This window comes from Thalassophryne amazonica, chromosome 2 (assembly GCF_902500255.1).
Source record: "Thalassophryne amazonica chromosome 2, fThaAma1.1, whole genome shotgun sequence".
Classification (NCBI taxonomy): Eukaryota; Metazoa; Chordata; class Actinopteri; order Batrachoidiformes; family Batrachoididae; genus Thalassophryne; species Thalassophryne amazonica.
This window is the reverse complement of record NC_047104.1, coordinates 63,749,729-63,774,602: the sequence shown is the minus strand read 5'-3', so window position 1 is coordinate 63,774,602 and position 24,874 is coordinate 63,749,729. Positions and strand designations below refer to the sequence as shown.

Here is a 24,874-nt window from a genome sequence, read left to right as displayed (position 1 = left end):
ACCAAAAGTGTTGCGTTTATATTTTTGTTGAGTATACATAAAGAGGACAACTTTTCTTGAGTCTGCAGGCTCTTCAAAGTTGCCCAGAAACGCTCCTACTTGATGGAGTTTCACATCACTATGATGGCCTCCTGTAGACCTTTTATGACATCAATGCAGATAAGAGAATCAATCAATCAATCAGCATTTATTTATAAAGCGCTTTACAGCACCAACTGGTGTCCAAAGTGCTTAACATTAAAAACACAAATTTACAAAAAAATTGTGTTCTACAAAAAAGTCTACAAAAAGAATGATGACACATTGGATTGCGCCAAAGGTTTTGTAATGAAACTGGAGGATTTTGAGTTCATGTTGTACACATATGAACAAATCTTCTCAGAGACTGATGTTGTCTTTGATATTGTCCAGCAGAAAGCCATGGATGTTATCTACTGCAAGAAAAGACTTGCGTCTCTTCTTGATTTTATCAAAGAGAAGAGGTCAAAGGGGGCTTTCCAAGCTGTTGATGCCAAAACAACAGGTCTCACATCCGACCCATGAAATGAGCCCATGACTAAGCGCCGTCTCTCCCAATTCCATGGTCACTACAGAAACCTATACATGGCCATCCTTGATAATCTCATGGAGCAGATGTGTTTTTCAAATTTGGAAAGTTTGCGCTTCTTAAAATTAGACAGTCCAGGGAAGTTTGATGACATGAGAGAAGTGTTTTCACAGGAGGCATTCCAGAGTGTCCTGAAAAGTTATGGCCAATACTTTGATTCAGGGAGACTAAGGTCTGAACTTCAAGTCCTGTATTCAAAACAGGATTTACTGGGGAAAGCTGTGTGATTTCTTGGTTTATCTAAAAGACATTGAGTTGGTAAGTGCAATGCCTCAGCTGTACAAACTGTTAGTGCAACAAATGGAGTTACATCTGCGGGTGTAGAAAAGGGATTCTCCTGTTTAAAAAAGGCTTAAGTCTTACACCCACAAAGCAATTGGCCAAGGCCGTCTAAGCAGTCTCACTCTGCTGGTCATTGAGAGGACACTGGTCCAGTCTCTGGAAAAGATGCCTAGCTGGTACGAACAGGAATGGAGAGCAGAATTTACTGCTTAATGCTTTAATGATACTCCTCACCTTAGTCTAAACTAAAGTAACCATCAGTTTGACACAAAGTCATTCCAGCAGGAGCCAAGGATCCTTCAAGGAGACACATATCCAATACATCCTGTCATCAAATGAGGTCAGAGGTTATAGGCCTGTCACACCTTGATGATTTAACCAGCGTAACCAGCTGAAAGCCCCGTTTCCACCGTGCGGTTACACCACCAGTTGAACCCTATTGTCTGGTTGGTGGAGCAGGTGGATTCACATGCACATCATCGAGAACATGAATGCTTTCACGTGGTCTCTCCCCTCCACATGGAGGCCAGAGCAATTTAAGATTTTTTTTTTAATTAAATTTTGTCTTGGTGGATCATGGGATTTATCTTCATTGTGTGCAGAATACTGAAGAATTGACTGATGCCTGTGATAAACGCTGATGTGAATGAATGAGGCGCTGTGATTCTTTCAACTTTTAAATTGTTTTTGGTGGCACAAAGTGGTGGCGTTCTCTGGTTCAGGTTGAGAAACGCACCGGGAGCAGACAAACACAGAGGCCCTTATTTTAAAATGTCGTGTTTCTTCAGCTACAACAAGGAACTAAATTATTTTCAGGCATCATATTCAAAATCAGGACATTTTATGTGGTGGATGGGTTTTTGTCAGGCTGTGATAATGAATCTGACTGAAATGAACAGGTAAGATTAACTTTATATTTACTCCATGTGTGAATGGTTTTAATGTTTGAAACAGTCTGAACTGTTCACATGAGGACTGCACACAGTAAATTTAGCAACAAGGTTAATATAAAGTCCAGTAATCCCAACAACCAATGGCTCACAGAACATCCAATTGGTGAACAGCAGAGTATCAGAAAATGGAATAAAATTAGTGAGTCAGCGTTCAAACCCAGTTCAGTCACAGAAGGAACATTCTCCAGAATTCTTTCCTGAAATGCTTCCAGAAATCCTTAGTCTCCACTCTTCCATGTAGCAGTGTTTCCCAATCCTTGTCCGCGGGACCCAAAGTACTGCACATTTTTCATTGGTCCTTGAACTAATCAGAGCAGAACACTTAATCAACAGCTGACTGTCCTGTCCTGTAGGTCTCAAATGCCCCAGACCTGGAAAGCTCTTGGCGGGTCAGATACATGGCCGATGGATGAACAGAAGGATCTATGAATACTGAAACTGCATCAGCAGCACCAAGGTCCTGGTGGCCAGTGAGGCACTTCTTCATCAACAACCTCAGACAGCGAACAAAAGCAGAATCAGTCAGAATGAGCAGTATACTGGATCACCATCTTACGACAGCTCGCTAACAGACAAAGTGCTAACATGTTCACCGCAACAGAGTCTTACAACTCACTAACATTCCCCAGAATTGTGATGCATTATTTCAGGTGGAGAGCATTATTTCTTAAAATTTTACTCACTCTCTAAGACAAAACAGCATTTTTCTCATTCAGAGCTTCTTCTTCTGCTGCTCCGGTTCGTGAATCACAGTATCTCATTCACTATATAGGAACAGTGCGGCCACAGAAAATAATGCAGTATGTTTTCCACATATAAATTGCTTCAAAATATAATTTGCAGGACCTTCCAAGAATAAATAAATAAAGTAAAGCACAACCTGTACTCTGAAAAAAAAAAAGAAAACGGTAATCGGACAGCGAAGTCTCGTTTGTACCCCTGCATGATATCATGGGATTTGACCACTTCCAGGGACAGCCTGCCGTTGAGTAACATAAACACAACGTCACTTCTAATGGAAAAATGGTGTACTGTTTTGTTTTCAACTGCAGTCACCAAAGCCGTCGCAAACAATGCAGTTTTTTTGGTTCCCAGTGGAGAAGGGAATACGAGGCAAATGGGAGAACTATTCTGGCTACACAGCTAATCAGAGTACCTCTGTTCTCTCACCCGCACAACCGCCTCAACATGTTTGAGCTCCAGGTCATAAAGAAACTGCAACAAATGTTCACTTTCCACTGCATCGTCACTTTTTCTTTGCATTTTCACTTTGTTTGCATGTACAGACAATTCCTTTGACTTCATGCTTGGTTTGTGCTCTGACATGCACTGTCAACTGTGGGACCTTATATATAGACAGGTGTGTGTCTTTCCAAGTCATGTCCAATCAACTGAATTTGCCCCAGGTGGACTCCAATTAAGTTGTAGAAACTTTTCAAGGATGATCAGTGGAAACAGGAAGCACCTGAGCTCAGTTTTTACTGGAATAAGGCTGTAACATAACAAAATGTGGAAAAAGTGAAGTGCTGTGAATACTTTCTGGATGCACTATTTATCAGGTTTTCATACTTTTTAAAGCTTTTATGATGCATTAAATGTACCTAAAACTTTTGCACAGTACTATATGTCAGCTGTACAACATCAACATTTAGTATTTGCTAATGGCCCTCCATCCAGGTTAATTGATATCCTTTCAAAAGAAAGAATTTAGGCAAATTTTTTAAGGTTCTGCTACTAGTCTATAAAATTGTTCATGGACTGGCACCTCCCTACCTAGCTGACCTAATTAAACCTTATGTACCAGCCCGGGATTTGCGTTCTCAGGGTGCAGGACTACTTTGTATCCCTAGGATGAATAAGAAGTCTGCGGGTCATAGAGCTTTCTCTTATCGTGCCCCTGTTCTGTGGAATGATCTCCTTGCATCAATGAAGCAGTCAGATTCTGTGGAGACTTTCAAGTCCAGACTTAAGACGCACTTATTTTCCCTTTTGTATGGCTAGCATACTGGCATAGTATAGTTCTACGCTTTTCACTCTTTTAATTCATTTTATTAGGAAACGGAGCATGCCGCGGCCTCAACTTTACCTAAATTCTGGGTCTTTTAGTGAAAATAAGGGCTAGTGGCTGGTGATCACCTTAGTATTTCCTGTTTTTTTGTTGTTGTTGTTGTTTAATGCTGACAAATAATACTGTATTTCTTGTCTTTCTGATGCTTGATTCTGTTGTTTCTCTCTGTTTAAGGTGCAGTTCCATCCAGAGATGGGTGTGGTATTTGTGCTGGTGACCCTCCTGTCCTGTGCACCAACAGCATTTCCTGTATATTCATTTTGTGAATTGTTCTGTAATTTATGTCTGTAGCATGGCCCAAGCAGAGGGTCATCCCTTTGAGTCTGGTCTGCTTGAGGTTTCTTCCTCAGAGGGAGTATTTCCTTACCACTGTTGCTCTGGGGGTTAGTAAGGTTAGATCTTACTTGTGTGAAGCGCCTTGAGGCAACTCTATTGTGATTTGGTGCTATATAAATGAAAATAAATTGAAAAAAATTGAAAAACCTCTGTTATAAATTATTATCATGAACTTGGGCACAAGGCAGGACACAAAGGACGCAGCCGGCGCGGTGCGGCAGCACAGGAAAAACACCCCCATGTTGATAACCATTTGTAAAATCCAGGCGGCTTTTGATGGCTTTCAGTGGAGTGAGTATCTGAGAAATTGTTTAACAGCTGGACATGTTCCAACTTGTCCTTAAGGCTTCCAACAGAGGTGTTTTTCCTGTGGCGGAGCGTCGCGGCGGCTGCGAGCTGACGCTGCAATCCGTCCGCACGTCTTTCATTAAAAAAAATCTCCTTTAACAGTGGAATATTCGGATAAAATGCTGAAACTGACTTCTTCTGAAACGTCTCTGTTCTCTCACGACGTCCTGGATCAATAGAGCCTGAAATGTGGAGGTTTTCAGCTTGAAACAGGCTGACGACGGCGCCTGGGAGCGCTGTACGACGTCCCACTGCGTGGGAAGTCCTTAAAGCGACAGTATCACCTCAAAATCTCTCATCAGCCATTAAAATTTTCACTGAAAACCATCTTAATTTTTCGAACCGTGTCCACTTCGATGTGTCTCACAGGTTTAGAAAAAATTTTGATCAAACAAAGCACCAGTCTCTCAGCAACTTCTCAGACAAAGGAATTCCGACGAGGGGCTGGACGACTCCTCCCACAAGGAGTGCTCACAGGCGGATGACGTCACCGACAGGCGTGGAAAAACTCACGCATGCGCACGAGGGTTCAAGCATGTCTGACGTAAAAACATATGAATGAAATCCATATAGTTTTTGAAAAAAATAAAAACGACCTATACTTTATTGACAGCCCTCGTAAGTATATATTCAGCATTTTCCCTTTTTTGGTCAACATAAATAAATAAATAGAGAAATTTACATACATGTAAATTATTATTAATATTATTATTATTATAGAATCTTGTGAATTCCTCGGAATCAAAAGATATCCTGGTTGCAGCCCTCAAAAACATGAGTGAGGCGTCACTGTATCTCGAATTGCAATTCTCCTGGATCAAGATATTCATCTTATTCAGCCTCGCCCACTTTTACAACAGAGGCATTTCCGTTTTGTCTTAGGACACCGCTGAAGTCCCGCTGTTTTTTCAGTATAGAACAATGGAAGTCATTCCATGGGTAGAAACAAAAACCTTTTTGAAAAGTTCAAAGGGAATGGCTCACCCATGGGTCATAACAGAGTGGGAAGATGACATGAAAAAGTGACCCTCGATTATTTTTAACTACTTTGTGTTATCATTCGGCATGGATGGCTTAGCTATGAGGAACTACGAGCTTTGCATCATATAAAAGCACAATCAAGTTAAAATACTACCAACAAGTAGTACCACCATAATGCAAAGATTATGTAACGTTAATATACGTATGGTGTCATTTCATGCAGTGTTTGGTTGTATCAAACGAATTAGGTACCAGCTAACGCTACAAACACAGCTTACCCGTTTATCTCACTAGCATCCGCTGTGGCTTCTTCAATGGAGCGTTGTAGTCCAACCTTTTCTCTGGGTAAAGATCCAGTGGTGTGGGCTTTTCTCCATAAAATATAAAGAACAGACAGGGATGTTTGGGTGGATTTTTCAAATTCAGCGCCTTCAGCCAGCACCGGAGATCCTTGTCTTTCAGTGGAGGAGGGAACAAGTTAAATGCTGGTCCACAGTACTCAGATCTCTCGTTTCCATGTTCAAAACATCGTTCTGAAAGTGATAGTTTCCTCTTACTTCCAGCTGTTGTGGCACCCAAGAACTGAACAATTAGCGTACTGTGTTCCCATGTAGCTAATCATCGTCGGAGTGGCAAACCGGAAGGAGCCGCCCACCCTGATTTCCTGAATAAGGTGAATTGGCTTTTTAAAGACTTCCTGGACTCTGTTCAGCTTAGCCTATGAGGTTGAGAGATGTTTGGGCACATGAGGTTGTTGGACACAGTACAATGATGTTGATACTTTTGCAGGAGGTTGACAATCAAAATCTACAGAGTCCTGGTGCTTGTGGTTTTACTGTATTGTTACGAGACCTGGATGTGAACTAGTGACCTAGAATGTCACCTATATCTTTGGTACCACAAGAATGACTTTGCGTTAATGAACAGCTGGGGAGATGGTGACCTGGTCATTAGAGAGATTGACGTTTCACCAGAGGATCCACCGTACAGTGGACCCTGTGGTCAAAAGTTTCTTTCTGTATGATGAGAAATCATATGTATGATCTCTCATCATACAGAAAGCTCACTTAAAAGTATGGGACCACTAAGGTTTATAAGCTGTATGGCATGAAAAGGATTTTCTTTGGCACCACTATCATTTTTTATGAGACTTTAAATAGGGGATTCATAATATGATTTTACCAATACAATCAAAATTCACGTTGTCTAGAAAAAAAATAAATAAATAAAAAGTTCTCCTGACGGGTAAATAAAAAAAAACAAAAACAAAAAAACAGATGCCCTCAAACTACTTATGGCAGTGACAGTTGAGACCAATACAGTCTATGACATTGATGGCATAGATCACGTGGGGGCTTCCCCAGATTTGCGAGAGAAGCACCATGGGTGTCACTGGCTGGTTTCTCTCTGGCTGCTAATCTAACATGGCGTAAAATGCTCCGAAACCACTGCATTTCTGTATGAATGTAATGTTTCTCACATATTATGTAAATGCTAATGAGAAACAGCTAATTATTCCTCTTGCTCAGCGAGTTAGCAGGTGCATTTCCGGAAAACATCTTACTCAGCATTTCTCTGCGTGTGATGTACATTTTAGGAAAAGCAGAAACATCTCAATAAAGAAAAAACAGAGTGAGCCAAAAAAAAAAAAACAGAGTGAAACGAATGCTGCTGTGTCCAATAATGAAGCTTCTGAGCTTTTATTCGAAACTGATGGCTCGGATTTACATAGAATGTACAGAGGAGACCACACACTTCACCGTGAAACACTTAATTTTTTTCTGAGTCTGTCAGATTTTGGATCCTAACGTGTGGTAACACTGCTGTCTGTGTTGCAGGATGCTATTATACTCCCTCCGTGAATGTGCCCCTTGGCGAGCACATGGGATGTCTCCATGTTGCTGTTTTTACATGCTGCCTGAACATGCAGATGTATTTCATACATTGGAAAAAAGTCAGAATACGTTATTTTCAGGAGATAATGGACTTTCTATCTAACATGCCAGAATTATGAGAAAACTTTGTGAGGAGCTGACGACAGAGCTGCTTTGGGACATTATTCTCTGGCTGGAGATCACACACAATCCATGCGTGAGGACTTATTTGGTAGAGTGGACCTGGACATTGTTTTCCAGTCTGCGATTGTACATGATACGCAACGAGTTCTTTGGTGGAGTGGACTTTACGCATTTAGTATCAAGATGTTTATTTGTCACATGCAAATATGCAATGTATAAAGTGCAGTGAAAAGTGTCTTTGTACCTGCACTGACAAAAACAGTAACAATAGCAAAAATGCAAAATCATAAACACTAAAGTAAAAAGTGCAATAAGAGTAAAAAAAAAAAAAAGAGAGATTATTATTTACAGCTGTACAAATATGGAGATGAGTTGTTGGGAGGGATTATGCGAGATGTAATAGGGAGGTTAAATGTGCAAAAGAAGACTGAAAAATAAAATTCCCTATTTCAAATTCAGTAAATGAATGGCCTGGGGGAAAAAGCTTTTCCTCATCCTCTCTGTGTTGGTTCTCAAGCAACAGAACCGACGACCAGATGGCAGCAGGGAGAGGAGGGAATGTCCAGGGTGATGGGGCATGCTGAGGATCTTCTTTGCCCTCGACCTGCATCTTTTGGAGTAAATGTCATGCAGGTCAGGCAGCGCGGTTTTGATGGTCCTCACCGCAGAGCGGACTATTCTCATAAGGGCAGAGAAGTCCAGTTTGGTGCAGCTGCCCACCCAAGTGGTGATACTCCCACACAAAATGCTCTCGATGGTAAAGGTGTAGAAGTTCCTGAGCACTCTGAGGGGGAGTCGGAAGTCTCTAAGGCGTCTGAGGAAGAACAGATGCTGCCTGGCCTTCTTTACTGTCCGATTGATGTGGCGTGACCAGGACAAGTCCTGTGAGATGGTCACGCCGAGATATTTGAAACTCTCCACCCTCTCCACCTCAGACCCCCCGATATAGAACGGATGGATGTCGCTCTGCTGCTTTCTTCTGAAGTCCACAATCAGTTCTTTAGTTTTGCTGACGTTCAGCAAGAGGCTAATCTCCTGGCACCAACTCTCCAGGTGGGAGACCTCCTTCCTATAGGCCTCCTCCTTACTGTGGGAGATTAGTCCAACGATGGCTGTGTCGTCGGCAAACTTGATGATGGTGTTGCTGTCTGATGTGGACACACAATCATGTGTGTACAGGGAGAACAGCAGGGAGCTCAACACGCAACCTTGGGGGGATCCGGTGTTGAGGGTCAGTGAGGATGAATAGTGGGTGCCTACCTGTACCACTTGTTCTCTGTTGGTGGATCCATCTGCTGAGAGAGGAGCTCAGACCGAGATTGCACAGCTTAGTGACCAGTCTGGAGGGAACGATGGTATTAAACGCCCGAGCTGTAATCCACAAAGAGCACTCTGGCATAGTTCCCTATTCTCAAGTCCACATGGGTGAGGGTTTTGTGCAGCAGGAAGGTTATGGCATCGTCAGTTGATTTCTAACATTTAATGTTAGAAATCATTCAACAAGTGAGTCAGTGCCATGTTCAGTTTCAATTTATAGCACCAAATTGCAACAAAGCTGCCTCAAGGTGCTTCCCACAAGTAAGGTCTAACCTTACCAGCCCCTAGAGCAATCACAGGGGACAGTGGTAAGGAATAACTTAAGTCTTAAGTCTGGACTTGAAAGTCTCTACAGAATCTGACTGTTTTATTGCTGTAGGAACACCATTTCACCAAACAGGTGCACAATAAGAGAAAACTCTGTGGCCTGTAGACGTTTTATTCACCCTCGGGACAAAAAGTAGTCCTGCACCCTGAGAACACAGAGCCTGGGCCGATATGTAGGGTTTAATTAGGTCAGCTAAGTAGGGACGTGCTAGTCTGTGAATAATTTTATACGTTGATAGCAGAGCTATAAAATCTGATCTCACAGGGACAGGCAGCCAGTGAAGAGATGCTAAAATGGGTGTAATGTGGTCGAACTTTCTGCTTTGTGTCAATAGTCTGACTGCAGCATTTTGAACCAATTGGCAAGCCCTAATGCTAGACTGCGGTAAACCAGAAAATAGAACATTGCAGTAGTCCAATCTAGAAGAGATAAACGCATGGATCAGGGTCTCAGCATCAGCCATAGACAGGATGGGACAAATCTTCACTATATTTCGCAGGTGGAAGAAAGCAGTCCTCGTAATATCTCTAATGTGGAGGTCAAAAGACAACGTGGGTTCAAAAATCACCCCAAGGTTCCTCACTTTGTCAATGTGATGTATAACACACGAGCCTCGGCTAAGCGTTAGCTGGTCAAATTGATGCCGATGTCTCACTGGACCAAGAGCCACCATTTCAGTATTGTCCAAGTTTAAAAACAAAGCCCAGTCACACATAGCAAGAATGTGCAGGAACGAGCCCGACATGGCAAATATGGCGATAATCCGGACACAGTTGGGAGGGAAAGAGGCATGTAGACAGTGGTCGGATCCCATCCAGACTACTTAGTTCACACCTGCACGATCGCTCCAAAGCATATTTAGACAACAATTTAGATGACACAGATTGGTGTCAGATGGCCATAAAAGGTGCTGAAGACTGCCTGATATGCAAACATCTAGATGGCAAACATGGGACGGAGTCGGAGGGAGCACCGTGTCCTTCCTTTGCACAGGACCGTATGGACCGGACTCACGCCATATGGATGGACAGCTTTATTATCATTGTCATTACAACAACGACATTTCCACACTCACATTCCACAGACAAACAGCAATTAATCCACAAGTATTACTTGTTTACTGTAATAATGGCACACATCAGAATTAAGACAACACATATACATTTGACATTGTTTATGTGCACTAAACTTGAAACAGTCCGTTTTCCAAATTGAGGCGATGTGAGTGTGTGGTAGCCACTGCAACTGGAGTCGTGCTGCAGCCAGCTTGGGGGGAATGGGGACCTGCTGCAGCTAACAAGCGCGCAGCTCCTGCAGGGGAAGGGGTGGCATTAGCGGTAGCCGGGATGGGGTGTGTGACTGGGGAGCAGGAAGGGAGGTGAAGGGAAAAAAAGGAGCATGCTTCAGTCTTTTGTCCATGTGTAAGTCTGTCAGTTTATTGTCTTTGTGGGTTGAGATAAGAATGGAGCCGAATAATCTCACCAAGGCCAAGAACATTCCTCTGGAGGTAAACAGTGGGCAATTTGTCCTTCAGGCTCGATAAGCCTGGAGTGTTGCCGTTGAGCAGTGAAAAACACTTTTTTTAACAGTTCCACTTGAACAACCAAATCCCAATTATGAATTAAGAATATTCCCAATTATGAATTAAGAATATTCACCGGCCTCCGAAACCTTCAACTTCAACTGCAAGGCACGCATCTGCTCCAAGATGTCATCCAATTTGCGTCTGAGTTCAAGAGTCATCACAGCCTGAGAATGCACTGCCTTGCCAACCTCGTTAATCATGGACAAGTGAGGGGCCGTGGTTCTTGATGCCGCCATCTTGCCAATTTTCCGGTAGATCAGGGCAGCACATAAGCCAAAAAGTACCAGCCCTGCTATCATAAGACCAAAAATGAATAAATCCTCGATGTCCTCAACGGAGAAAGGCGCCAAGCATGCCACATGGCAAGAGCTCCAGGAGTCGAAAACATAGCTCGCAGGATACGTTCCATCTGGGCAGGTAGGACCTCCTTGTAGAAAAAATGGTGTCAATAGCGTTCAGAGACCAGCTGATCAATTCCATGGTAAATCCAATAGTAGTCCAATAGATCCAGTATCCAATATAATTTGAGGAATTCACAGTCTGGTGAAGTAGGGACTTGAAGGTTAAAGCAGAAAGCAGAGATAAGGGAGAGTGGAGGAGATGCGACTGCCCTCGTCAGAGTCCCAAGCTATCATAATATATCAAATGTGCCAAAGCCTGCATCTGTGCGGCCACTCACTCACTTATGCAATCACATCTGCGCTCATCCTCCTTCCCAAGCATTACTGACCTCACATGCATGTGCCCGTGCATGTGTAGAAAAGATGCTGAAATGATTACTCAGCTGTGTGTGTGTGTGTGTGTGTGTGTGTGTGTGTGTGTGTGTGTGTGTGTGTGTGTGTTCATAATGGCTGAATGAGCCACTAAGCGTGCTCGAGGGGCTGAAATTGCAGGCATTTTGCTGGCATTGGACCAAGCTTTCCCACCATGCGTCAGACGCAGCCTTTCCAGCAAACTTTAATTTCTTTTTTTCTTTTTTGATCACTTCAGCAGCACAGCGCAACTCTGTACACCATGATGTCGATTGGATTATCACATGGAATTTATTTTTTGCCGTGGTTGTTTTCAGCACATAGCATCCGGGTGAGAGGCTTTTTACTACGGGTTGTGGTTCCTAGATCCTGTCAGCCTTGCACTGTGAAATGATCTTGGTTCTGTGCTGGATGTGAACTTCATGTTTAATAATGTTGTCGTGGCCTGGCGATACAGTTCCAATGTCATACCTCCAACAAGGTTTAGATGGAGATCAAGTAATAATATGTATATTATAATGGTCAGATCGAGCGGAGATTCGTGCAATGACGCATTACTGCGCATGAGACCACGGAGAGGCACAGCGGCACACGGTACTTTTGGTTTGATTGCGCACTGTTCATGCCCACTTCAAATGTTGATATGTAATAACATGTATGCGTGCCACATACATGTTATTACATATCAACATTTCCTTTGCCGTCCCTGGCCGGAGTCCAGTGGAGGTGGACATCCGTGGCACAACATGCCGGCAAACTGTGATTGATCCAGTGCCAAGAGTGTTTTGAAGTGTGCAACACACTCGGGACAGCCGAGCGAATGAGACCAAATATGTAGACTGCTCAGAAACTACTGTCCGTCAGTCTTCAGACCACACATCAATACTTCCCGATTGTGCCCGGATGTGTCTTTCTGATGCCATTCGGCTTCAGTGTGTGATGGGGCTATAAGAAATTGCTGGACATCCAACGTTTTACTGACGCAAGGGAATCCTCTGAGGATTTTATGTGCATGAGATTACCAGCAGTTATCAGCTTGTACAACTGAGTATCATCATCATAGCAATGAAAGGTAATCCCAAAATGCTACAATATGTGCCCAAGGGGTGCTATATAAAGGGAGAAAAGCAGGGCCCTAAGACGGACCCCTGTGTAACCCCACATTTCATGTTACCAAGGTTAGAGGTAGTGTTGTTGTACAAGACAAAGTGAGAATGACTGCTTAGGTATGATATGAACCATGCAAGGACATTCCCAGTAATCCCAAAATGATTCTCCAGCCTATTGAGTAGAATGCAATGATCTACCATATCAAATGCAGCACTAACATCTCAGAGAACACACCAGAACCGTAATGGTGTGTCTGAATCCATTGCAAGCAGAAGATCATTTATCACTTTAGTGAGAGCCGTCTCTGTGGAATGATATGTTCTAAATGCAGACTGCAGTGGCTCAAAGAGGTTATTCTCAGTAAGGTGGTCCAGCTGCTGTGAAACCACTTTTTTCCAGAATTTTAGAACAAAATGATATATTTGATATCTGCCTATAATTTTTCAGTACACTGGGGTCAAGATTAGATGAGTTTTTGTTTTTTTTACTTTTGTATTTTGTTCTCCTCAGTGGAGCTGGTGGGCTTTATTTTGATTTTACTTCGAGAGTGTCTGTCAGATTTTGGATCTTGATGTGTGTGAAGTCTGTTCTGTAACAGAGCAGCATAGTGTTTTAACCCTGTTATAGCTCCCGCCATGAATGTGCATGTGCACGCGGACCTCCAAGTCATTTTCCGGCTGCCTGATCACACAGATGTATTTCTTAGATTTTTCACAGTTATATTGATGAAAACACATAAGCATGCACAAAGCTGCACCTCTAGAAACCTGTTTTTAACAGGCTGTGTTCATAATGAACGCGCACATGCACTGACTTCTCACAGTGGAGAGCATCTGCTGCTTTTATCGTGACTGCATCAAAATGAACAGTTATCATTTAAAACGAGTCATCATAACATGACATCACATCTCTAAAACATCCTCAGATATTTCCATGAAGGGATGAGGAATGCAACTACGGAGATCTCAAAAAAGTAAAAAAAAAAAAATCTACCATTCATGACATGATTCTGCTGCCCCGTTTAATAAGATCACATCTCTCCTGATACAGTTTCAGCAGTCAAACAGATGTGAGCCCATTGTTGAAATAAAATTATTAGGGGTTAACAGTTGTTTTGAGAGGAGTTCAGTCTGATGTGGAAATGCTTAGGGCCGCAAAGGCTCATGGGATAAGTGTAAATAATGGTAAATACTTGTGATTTGTTGTGTTTTTTTGTCAGTGTTTCATGGCTTGTTCTTGTGGTGATCCTGTTAAAGTTTGGAGGTAAGTGACTGTGATGTTAAAATGCAGAGAAGTGATATTCTACACCAGGTGTGTGTGTGTGTGGGGGGGGGTAATTATACCTTTGAACATAATTTTATATATACGAGGTCTGTGATGAAAAAAGCGGTCCTTTTTATTTTTTTCAAAAAATAAATGGATTTGATTCATATGTTTTTATGTCAGACAAGCTTGAACCCTCGTGCGCATGCGTGAGTTTTTTCATGCGTCGTGACGTCATTCCCCTGTGGGCAGGCCTTGAGTGAGGAGTGCTCCACCCCGCCCGTCGGAATCTCTTTGTCTGAATAACCGCTGCAGAAGGCGCGCGTTGCTTTATCAACATTTTTTCTGGACCTGTGAGGGATATCCGAGTGGACACTATTCAAGAAATTAAGCTGGTTTTCGGTGAAAAGTTTAATGGCTGATGAGAGATTATGGGGTGTTTCTGTCGCTGTAAGGACTTCCCACAGAGCGGGACATCGCGCAGCGCTTCCAGGCACCGTCATCGGCCTGTTTCGACCTGAAAACATCCTAATTTAAGGCTTAATTCACCCAGGACGTCGTGAGAGAACAGAGAAGATTCAGAACAGGCCGGCATGAGGACTTTATGCGGACATTCCACCGTTTAAGGACATTTTGTAATGAAAGACGTGCGTGTAAATTCGCCGAGTCGTTTCCGCGACAGGAAAAACACCTCCGTGTTGAAAACCATTTGTAAAATTCAGGCGGCTTTTGATGGCTTTCAACAAGTGAGTAACTGAGAAATTGTTTAACAGGTTGGGCATGTTCCAACTTGCCCGTTAAGGTTTCCAACGGAGGTGTTTTTCCTGTCGCGACTCCCCGCAGTCGGGTCCGGCCCGACATGCGACTCTGCCCGCACGTTCTTTCATTACAAAATGTTCGTTAACAATGGAATGTCCGAATAAACTCCTCATGCCGACTTCTTCTGAAAGTTCTCTGTTCTCTGATGACTTCCTGGGTCAACAGAGCCTGAAATGTGGAAGTTTTCAACTTGAAACGGCGAGACGCTGCCGCCTCGAAGCGCAGATCGCCGTCAGGCGCCGTGGGTCATCCTTAAAGCGACACTACCAGGCCAAAATCTCTCATCAGCCGTTAAAATTTTTACATTAAACCAGCTGAATTTATCGAATAGTGTCCACTCAGTTGTGCCTTACAGTTTTTGAAAAAAGTTTTATCAAACAAAGCAGCAGTCTCTGAGCCATTCCTAAACAATGAAAAATCGACGAGAGGGTGGGCCACTCCTCACTCAAAGACTGCCCACAGGCGAATGACGTAACCGACAGGCGTGAAAAAACTCTTGCATGCCCAGGAGGGTTCAAGCATGTCTGATGTAATCACACGTGATTCAAATCCATATGGTTTTTGAAAAAAATAATAAGGTCGGATACTTTTATCACAGACCTCGTATGACATGAATGTATGTCATATAAGAAGAAGGGCCCATATTTTTCAGATGCATTTCTGGGGGAGGGGAGTCGACCTGTGTGGTACTTCCATGAGGATGAGGATGTTGCAGAATCATGACATGCTCCCATTCTGCCCTATATGTGACACAAATAGGTGCAGTAGAATGTCTCATTTCTGTTTCTGACAAAGATATAAATGTTCAGTGTCTGCAAAAGTTAAGTGTGATGGTGTAATTCAAGTGTCTGTTCTCTCTCACTCTCTATCACACACACACACACACACACACACACACACACACACACACACACACACACACACACACACACACACACACACACACACACACACGTCCAGGTACGAGGTCAATGGTCCAGTTTCTCTTTTGTGCAGGCTCAGTGTCATGTCAGGTTAACAGATGAACACTGACCTTCCCCTTGTGGACTCTGATAGACTCCTGAAATCAAGATGAATCTCAGCTTCCTCACATTTGCACTCTGTGAACAAGGCTCAGGCATTCATCAAAATGACACACAGAGAAGCAAAGGCCTCCGAACCCAGTGACTCGGCAACACGTCACCGCTTCAGCTCACCTCCTGGGGAAGAAACTGATTTGTATTTCAATCAACATAATACACAAGTGATGTGCGTTTTAGAGTCTTATCAAAGGGAAACGTTCTCCTGGCATTTATTCACCTTCGGGGAAAATCGCTGTTTTTAATCAGATAAGATCCTCCATCATGCAGAAGCTTTTGTTAAATCTGTTGTGCTTCTTTTTTTATGATTAGAACTGATTCCCCGTCGTCCCCCCTTTTTTTCTGGGGGGGGGGGACCCCAGCTGGAAATGGAAGGTGCTACAAACACTTCTAAGTATGTGCTGCAGAAAGTGTGAAGGTGGCCAGCTTTGTGCAAAATGTTGAGTGCATTACAGCTGGGGTGAGCAAAAGAGAACAAAACCCGGCTGGTTCCGAATGAGTCCTTTTATCAGGCAATCGGTGCCCGGTGGGAAACCTTGAGAGCCCAAACTGTGTTTTAAGTGAGACTGCAACTGCTGGGGCCATTATCCTTTCACTCCTAAACCTTTCTCTTTCTCTCTGTCTGTGTGTACATATGTGTATGTGTGCACATGTGTGTCTTTGCCTATGTGCGTGCATGTCCTTCCCCTGACTTGAAAGCCCTCGGAGCCTTAGGGAGCTGTGAAAAATCGATACTCTTCGGCAGCTCTGCCTCTTTATTCATTTAATAACTCACTACCATTGCATTACTGTTCCACTGATCTCCCATCACAGGGCCCAGATTGACACCTTTGTGCTCTTTTACCACACTAGAGTTTGATGTAATCAGTTAAACCTCCACCTCACGGCTGACACATGCATCAAATGGACCTTGGGTATGAACACGGGTGCATCAACAACATAGCAATATGAAAAAGAGGAGTCAAAGAGTATGGCCAAAATGTGCAGGAGGAATCTTTGTGTGTCTGCTGTTGGCTGTAGTGACAGTGATTCGCTCATAGAAGAAACACAATGTAAGTTAACTGAGAAAGAAGCACCCGTTGCATATACTCAAGTGAACCAAGGTAAAGCATAATGAGAGTTTTCTTCAGGTCAAGCAGATTTCCATGCATCAGGAATTTTGCGAACTTTGCTATGTGATAGACCAAAGTAGTGTTTGTGCGTCTGTGCGCACACGTGCGCAGTGATTGTGACTGCAGATTGCAGTGGTGGGGGTCGCTTCCCTGTGTGGGACTCGGAGCAGAGAGCAGGTGGGCTTGGGATGGAGCGGAGAATCTGTATTGATTGTTTTTGTGCCTCAGAGCTGTTTAGCCGTTGTCAAAACTGCCTCAACCAGCTGAGAGGGAAATTGCAGCATTTACACCAGAAGGGTTTTTTTTTTTAACTACTGTTAGATATTATTTATTTATTTATTTTCAGTGGGAGTTGCAAAATATCATATAATTTTCTGTCTCTTTTGTTACTGCAAAAATGAGCAGGAAGCCTTAGCTGGGCTAGATGTTTTTATACACATTGATGAAAATCGTTCAAACTCAGTTTTCTCCAGGTCCATATATTTATTTCACCAAAGAAAACAGCTGTTAAAGGCACAGTGTGTAAGATTTAGATGTAGTGGTGAGGTTGCAGACTGCCTTTCACCTTCCCTGCAACACCACCCCCCTCCTTCACATTTTTGCTTCTTTGGTGATGGTGTTGCCTTCTCTTGTGGGAGGCAATATGTCTGATCCCCCATTTCACAAAAATGAGGGTTCTCAAACTTGTCAGCATGCACCAAATGGCAACCTGAGCCTGCTATATATGAAGCAGCCTGACTGCTTGAGGCTGACTCCAAAACAGAGCACTTTCCCATAGGACTCCATGTTAAAATGACCAACATTAGAGCCGAAATAACCATGTTTATAGCTTGGTACAAAAAAACTCAGTCACATGGGATGTGCAGCCAGTACACTCAGTACCGGTCCCAAGCCCGGTTAAATGAGGAGTGTTGTGTCAGGAAGGGCATCTGGCATAAAACAAACCAACCCAACCATGTAGACTAAGAATCAAATTTCCATATGGAAATTGGGCTACTGCTGGGCGAAGAAGTAGAACAGGAGTAGAACATGTCCACAGACAGTTGGACAAGAGGAAAACTAGAATGGTGTAAGTGAGAGTCAGGACTTTGAATGTTGGCAGTATGACTGTTAAAGGGAGAGAGCTGGCTGATATAATGGAGAGGAGAAAGGTAGACATAATGGGCCTCATGTATCAATGTTGCACACTTGTGGCGTAAATTTACGGCGTAAACTTGAAATACACCAAAGTTGCCATGACATGTATCAAGCAGTGCGCACCTGCCCATTTCTGGCGTACGCCTGACGTGATCTTGATAAATGCGGCAGGTGGAAACGACCGTAATTATAATAAACACACCCATAAATATTCAGACTCCGCTTCAGACACACCCTCGTTTTACGACATGGAAGCCAGGAAGACGGCAAAGAAAAAGAACTTCACCAATCACGACGCGTGCCAATAGAGCGTCAAAAGTGGCTGTCGCATCAATTGTTTTGTAGTATATAATCAATAAAGTGTTACAGTGGTCCCTCGTTCATCACGGGAGTTACGTTCTAAAAAATAGCCCGTAATACGTGAAACTGCGACGTAGTCAGTGTTATTTTTTACAATTATTATAGACGTTTCAAAGCTGCAAAACCCCTGTAAACCCACATTATACACTTTCACAATCAGGCATGAACATTTTCTCACTTTTCTCTCGTGTGTAAACACTCTCAAAGTTCAAACCTTAGTAGGAAAATAAAACCAAACTGTTTTCAGGCCCAAACATTTGTTTGAGAAATAAAAATAGAACTTTTTCCTATAAATAATTATGATGGCATTTAGAACTAACAAATTTAATTATAACGATCAACGAACGAGGTTGGACACATAAGAAATTATTAATAGTGACTGACCAGTATTTCACAGATCAGGCCTGCGTCCTGGCGCCGCGCCTTTTCCACTCGCACCTCGCAGCAGCAGGTGCTGTTTCCGTGTGAGAAACACAGTTATGAGTAGGCCTAGTTGTTGCCGCTCTTTCTTCATCTGGGCGAGAGGATTCTTATAAACAGACATGCAGAACACAGAACACTGTAAAAAAAATTAATAGCATGCAAAATTGTACTAAATATTCTGCGGGACTGCGAGGCCGCGTTATAGCGAGGGACCACTGTATTCTCTTTTCACATGTCAATAATTCTTGACATGTGGATATTTGCTCGCTCAATTAATAAGACACAAATTTGTCAGATTTCTTTATTTTTAAAATGTACCTCTTTATTTATTGTATTGTGACAAATGAATAGAGACGACAAAACCTGATTGCAGCACGGGCGAATTAAGGGAATGACATCAGTACAGTTGTAATTATCAATTTCATAGTCTAAAACGATCACACCACATGAAGTTAAGCTCAGCGCTGCTCTGGCTCCAGGCTCAACGTCTGGAGAAAAAGGCGAGCAGTGCTTTCTTTGCGGTCAGCGCTGTAGCCATGGATCGTGCTCCATAACAATCCCGCAACAGCGGGATTTGTATTGATTATTATGTAGTATAATCAGGAAAGTGTTATTTATGTAACATATGCATTGATTTGTATAATGGCACTGTTTATCATGTTGATCATCTTCATTTCTATGTGGATTCCAGCGCTGGTTCATTTTGGTGTATAATTTACGCCACCTCTCGACCTGGTGAATATTTTCAGCGCAGCGTACACCAATGACCACATTGATAAATGCCAAGTAGCGCAGCCGTTTTGGCGTACACCCCATATACGCTCAAATATCGCCGTACGCAACGTTGATACATGAGGCCCATTGTGTGTATAAGAGACCAAGTGGAAGGGAAGTAAGAGCAGGAGCATAGGCAGTGGGTTCAGGTTGTATTATGGTGAGGACTAGGGCAGCCACAATTATTCACCAATCGCGATTATTTTTCATATTCGCAAATATTTTTCATAATCGCGATTACCATGAATTATTTACTTTATCAACAAAGTTGCATAAACGACTCGGAATCTGATGTCATCATGCAGCAGCAGCTGCACGCTGCCTCACTCACTATTTCCTCTCGTCTTGGTTGGATGTTTAGCGAGGCTCGGATAATAACATGGAGCGTGAGGAGGTTCTGGTTCCAAAGCCACGCAACACTGTGGATGCATTTCGATTTTGTAGGGCTGGCTCGACTAGTCACAACTACGTCAAAGATTGAAATCCTTAACAACAAATTTAGTAGTCGACGAGCAGTTTACTTTATTTAAGTCTTTGATTTTGCTCTCAATTCATAGTTTTATGCAGCCGTCCTACTGTCATTTGGACGTTCAAATTTTGAATAAGACGGCCGATTAAAACAGCAGCCGTCTTGTTCAAAACCTTTTAAAATGCGCAGTTTACCGAAGGCATTTTATGGAGGGATGAGACGTTACGTTCTGCTGTGAACCATCACGTGAGACAGCGAGCATGGAGCAGAGAGAGAAGATTTTAACCCGAGTGAACATATATATAAAAAAACAAAACCAAACTATGGAGCTGCCTTTACTCTCTGTACTTTCTCTACTGGTGCGGTTCTGACGGCAGCGTCCTGTTCACACCATGTGCGCGTCGTATACTGAATTTATGAAATCATGAGATGAAATAAATATCAAATATCCTTAAAAACATCCTTAAAAAATTAGAATATATAAATGAACTGAGCAAAAATTACAGAAAAGCTGTGCAGTGATGTGCAGAGGCACAGATCACAAAAAGCTGAACGTTAACTGCTGTTATTTTCCAAAGGTATGTATTTGTTCAATCTTGAGCTTAATGTATTGTTTAAGCACAAAACATGACTGATGAGAAAAAAGGATGACCATCACACTAAAATGAACTGGAGCCAGAATAAAAATACAAGCTGCTGATTTCTGTTATTTTTCAAAGTTATTAAGCTGTAGCTATATGTTTTATTTCAAAGCGAGTTGCCTCTTATTGTATTCTGATTTATTTATACAAAAAAAAATATATATATATATATGGGGAGTCTAATCAGGCTGCATTGTTCTGTTAAGTTTATATCAGTTTTCCAGGTATTTTTTCCTTAGTTTGATGTTTGCGTTTGCTCCACAAAGTTTTAAAACACAATAAAATGTTCACTTTTCTTTATAGCAGTTCTGTAATTTCAGAAATGCAACAGAAACAACCACAAATCAGAAAAAACTGGGACTATATGTAAAATGAAGATAAAAATAAAAATGTTGCACTATTCCCAGTTTCTCCACTCTGAGAAGCCAAACATTCTTCCAGAGTTTTGTAATCATACTACGATAGTAGAATATAAAGAAGGGGGAAAAAAAAGAAAAAATTAGACAATATAATTGTCAATCGCAATTATTTGCCTGACACTTAATCGTCTCCAGAAATTCCTAATCGTGACAGCCCTAGTGAGGACAGGAAGAGAAATGGTGTTATTGGTTGAAATGGTGTCATTTTAAAGGGAGAGTATGTTAAGAATGTGTTGGAGATTAAGCGAGTACCTGACAGAGTGATGAGTGTAAAGTTGGAAATTGAAAGGTCAGTGCATATGCCCCACAGGTAGGTTGTGAGATGAAGGAGAAAGAAGACTTCTGGAGTGAGTTAGATGAAGTGGTGGACAGTGTGCCCAAGCATGAAAGAGTGGTGATACGAGCAGACTTCAATGGCCATGTTGGCGAAGGGAACAGAGGTGATGAGGAAGTAATGGGTAGATATGGTATCAAGGATAGGAATGTGGAAGGAACGCTGGTAGGTGATTTTGCAAAAAGGATGGAAATGGTTGTGGTGAATACCTACTTTAAGAACACTGAAGAGCACAGGGTGACATATAAATCAATCAATCAATCACTGGAGGAAGGTGCACACAGGTGGACTACTTCTTGAGATGCAAGCTAAAAGAAATTGGATACTGTAAGGTGGTGGCAGGAGAGAGTGTAGCTAAACAGCCCAGATTGGTAGTTTGTAGGATGATAGAGGTGAAGAAGAGAGTGAGAGCTCAACAAAGGGTCAGATGGTGGAAGCTGAAGGAGGAAGACTGTTGTGTGAAATTCAGTAGGCAGGTGAGAGAGGCACTGGATGGAGGGGAAGCAATTTTGGATAACTGGAAAAGTAATGCAGATGTAGTGAGGGAAACAGCTAGGAAGGTACTGGGTGTGACATCTGGACAGTGGAAGGAAGACAAAGAGACGGTGATGGAATGAAGATTTCCAGGAAAGCATAAGATGTCGGCAAAAAAAAGGTTTTAGGATAGTCAGAGAGATGTAGAAAGTAGACAGAGCTGAAGATACTGCGATTCTCTTTGGGTGTGATGAGAATGGCCAGGATTGGGAATGAACATATCAGACGGACAACCCAGGTGGGACGGTTTGGAGACAAAGTCAGAGAGGTGAGACTGAGATGGTTTGGACATGTGCAGAGGAGGAACCCAGGGTATATAGGGAGAAGGATGCTGAGGATGGAGACATCAGGCAGGAGGAGAAGAGGGAGGCCAAAAAGGAGGTTTATGGATGTGCTGAGAGAGGACATGCAGGAGGTTGGTGTGACAAAAGAAGATTCAGAGGACAGGGTGAGATGGAAATGACTAATCTGCTGTGACGACCCCTAATGGGAGCAGCTGAAAGAGCAAGAAAGAAGACAGTCTGGTACAAAAAAATCATTTAGTTCTCTTTCAACCATTTCCTCCTCCATGACAACTGTACGTGGGGTGAATTTTTTTTCTAATGTCTTCGTTTAAGATGTTTTAAGCCATAAAGTTCTGTAAATTTGGGGGTGTGGTCACTTTGAGTGACAGCTGCTGAACTGAGCGTCTCCTTCTCTCGTCTTTAGCTCAGAATCCGCTTGATGCAGCTGGTTGTGGAGACTGTCTGTTTGTTTGGAGTATTTTATGACAAACACCTGGAATAATACAACTTGTGGTGAAACGTTGTAATGGGTCAGACGTCTCTGTTGCAGTAGACACACTGAGTTAAACTTTCATCAGATTTAATGTTGTTTACCAACGGTGTTAGCACTTTTAGCAGCTGTCTGTAACTTCACCCATTAGATCCACTTAATGTATGATGACTGAGAAAACACGCGGCTCCTAACTCTTAATATCCACAACGAAGACCCCAAAAATATAAACAGCAAAATGGTAAATGGATTGCATTTTATTTTATTTATTAATTTCCATCTGCATCAGATGCTCAAAGTGCTTTACAATAATGCCTTACATTCACACCGATGTCAGGGTGCTGCCATACAAAGCGCTCACTACCTTAGTGATTTTCCAGTCAGGGTGGGATTTGAACCGAGGATCTTCTGGTCTCAAGCCCAACACCTTAACTAGTAGACCATAACCTCCCCCATCATCATCATGATATGATGACAGGGGAGGTGATTATACATCATCATAATCATAATCATTAAATATGATTTAATAAGCAACAGAATGCAGGTTAGGTGGCTGGGCTCTTCTGGATATCTATAAAAAGCCAATGGGTGACGGCGCACAAGCTCCATCCATTATGTAGACAGTTTATGGCCTGCACTAGCAACCAGTAGGCAGTATGTCCTTCCACTTAAGACTTGTAGGTCTGGTGAACTGGAAACTTTAAAATTGACCATAGGTATGAGTGAATGTGCTTGTCTATGTGCGACCCTGCGATACACTGGTGTCCTGCCCAGGGTGCACCCAACCTGTCACTCAGTGATCGCTGGGATAGGCTCCAGCTCCCACTGGGGTGGGTCATTGACTCTCATCCACTGCACGCTACAGTATCTGAATCAGAATCAGAAGTTTATTACCATTGCCAATGAACAGGATTCACAGACTAGGAATTTGCTTTGATATAATGGTGCAACATTAAGGAGAGAGCAATATAAAATGCTAAGATAAAATATAAAATGTGCTAAAATAAGATAAAATATAAGATAAAATATGAAATATGAAAGGCTGTGTGCAACAGAAAAACAGTACAGTGGGAGGAGTGCAATTAAAAAGCAAAGTACATTGTCTAAAGTGACCCGTGATAAAATGATAAAGTGACAGAGTTAAGGTTAAGGTGACTGAGTTATGAGGTGTTCATGAGTATAACGGCAGAGGGGAAGAAACTGTTCTTATGGCGGGAGGTTCTGGTCCGGATGGACCGTAGCCTCCTGCCCGAGGGGAGTGGTTTGAATAGACTGTGTGCAGGGTGAGAAGGGTCGGCTGTGATCCGACCTGCTCGGCCCAGAGTCCTGGAGACGTGCAGGTCGTGGAGAGATGGAAGGCTGATCACCTTCTCAGCAGAGGCCACAATGCGCTGCAGTCTGTGTCTGTCCCTGGCTGTGGCTGCTGCACCAGGTCACCAGCCAGTCCACCTCCCTCCTGTAGGCAGACTCATCCCCATCCGAAATGAGTCCAATGAGGGTGGTGTCGTCCGCAAACTTGATGAGCTTTACGGAGTCGTGGCTGGAGGTGCAGCAGTTAGTGTACAGGGAGAAGAGCAGAGGGGAAAGGACACAGCCCTGTGGAGATCCTGTGCTGAGAGCCCGAGTGTTCGAGACATTCTTTCCCAGCCTCACACGCTGACTCCGGTCCATCAGGAAGTCTGTGATCTACCTGCAGGTGGAGTCGGGCACGTGGAGCAGAGAAAGCTTGTCCTGGAGCAAAGCCAGAAGGATGGTGTTGAATGCAGAGCTGAAGTCCACAAACAGGATCCTAGCGTAGGTTCCTGGGGAGTCCAGGTGCTGCAGGATGTAGTGCAGGACCAGGTTTATGGCGTCATCTACAGACCTGTTGGCTCTGTAGGCAAACTGCAGGGGGTCCAGGAGGGGGTCGGTGATGGACTTCAGGTGGGATAAAACCAGGCGTTCGAAGGTCTTCATGACTACAGACGTGAGAGCCACAGGCCTGTAGTCATTAAGTCCAGTGACGCGTGGTTTCTTGGGGACTGGAACTATGATGGAGGACTTGAAACAGA

The 24,874-nt window shown here is 43.0% G+C and overlaps 1 long non-coding RNA gene across 1 annotated transcript; it reads left to right on the top strand.

Annotated features, from left to right (window-relative positions):
- Positions 1 to 1,577: 1,577 nt before the first annotated feature.
- On the top strand, positions 1,578 to 22,350 carry LOC117502316. Its single transcript, XR_004558269.1, has 3 exons — positions 1,578 to 1,589; positions 1,884 to 1,890; positions 22,197 to 22,350. It is a non-coding gene; the product is annotated as an uncharacterized LOC117502316 (long non-coding RNA).
- Positions 22,351 to 24,874: the final 2,524 nt, after the last annotated feature.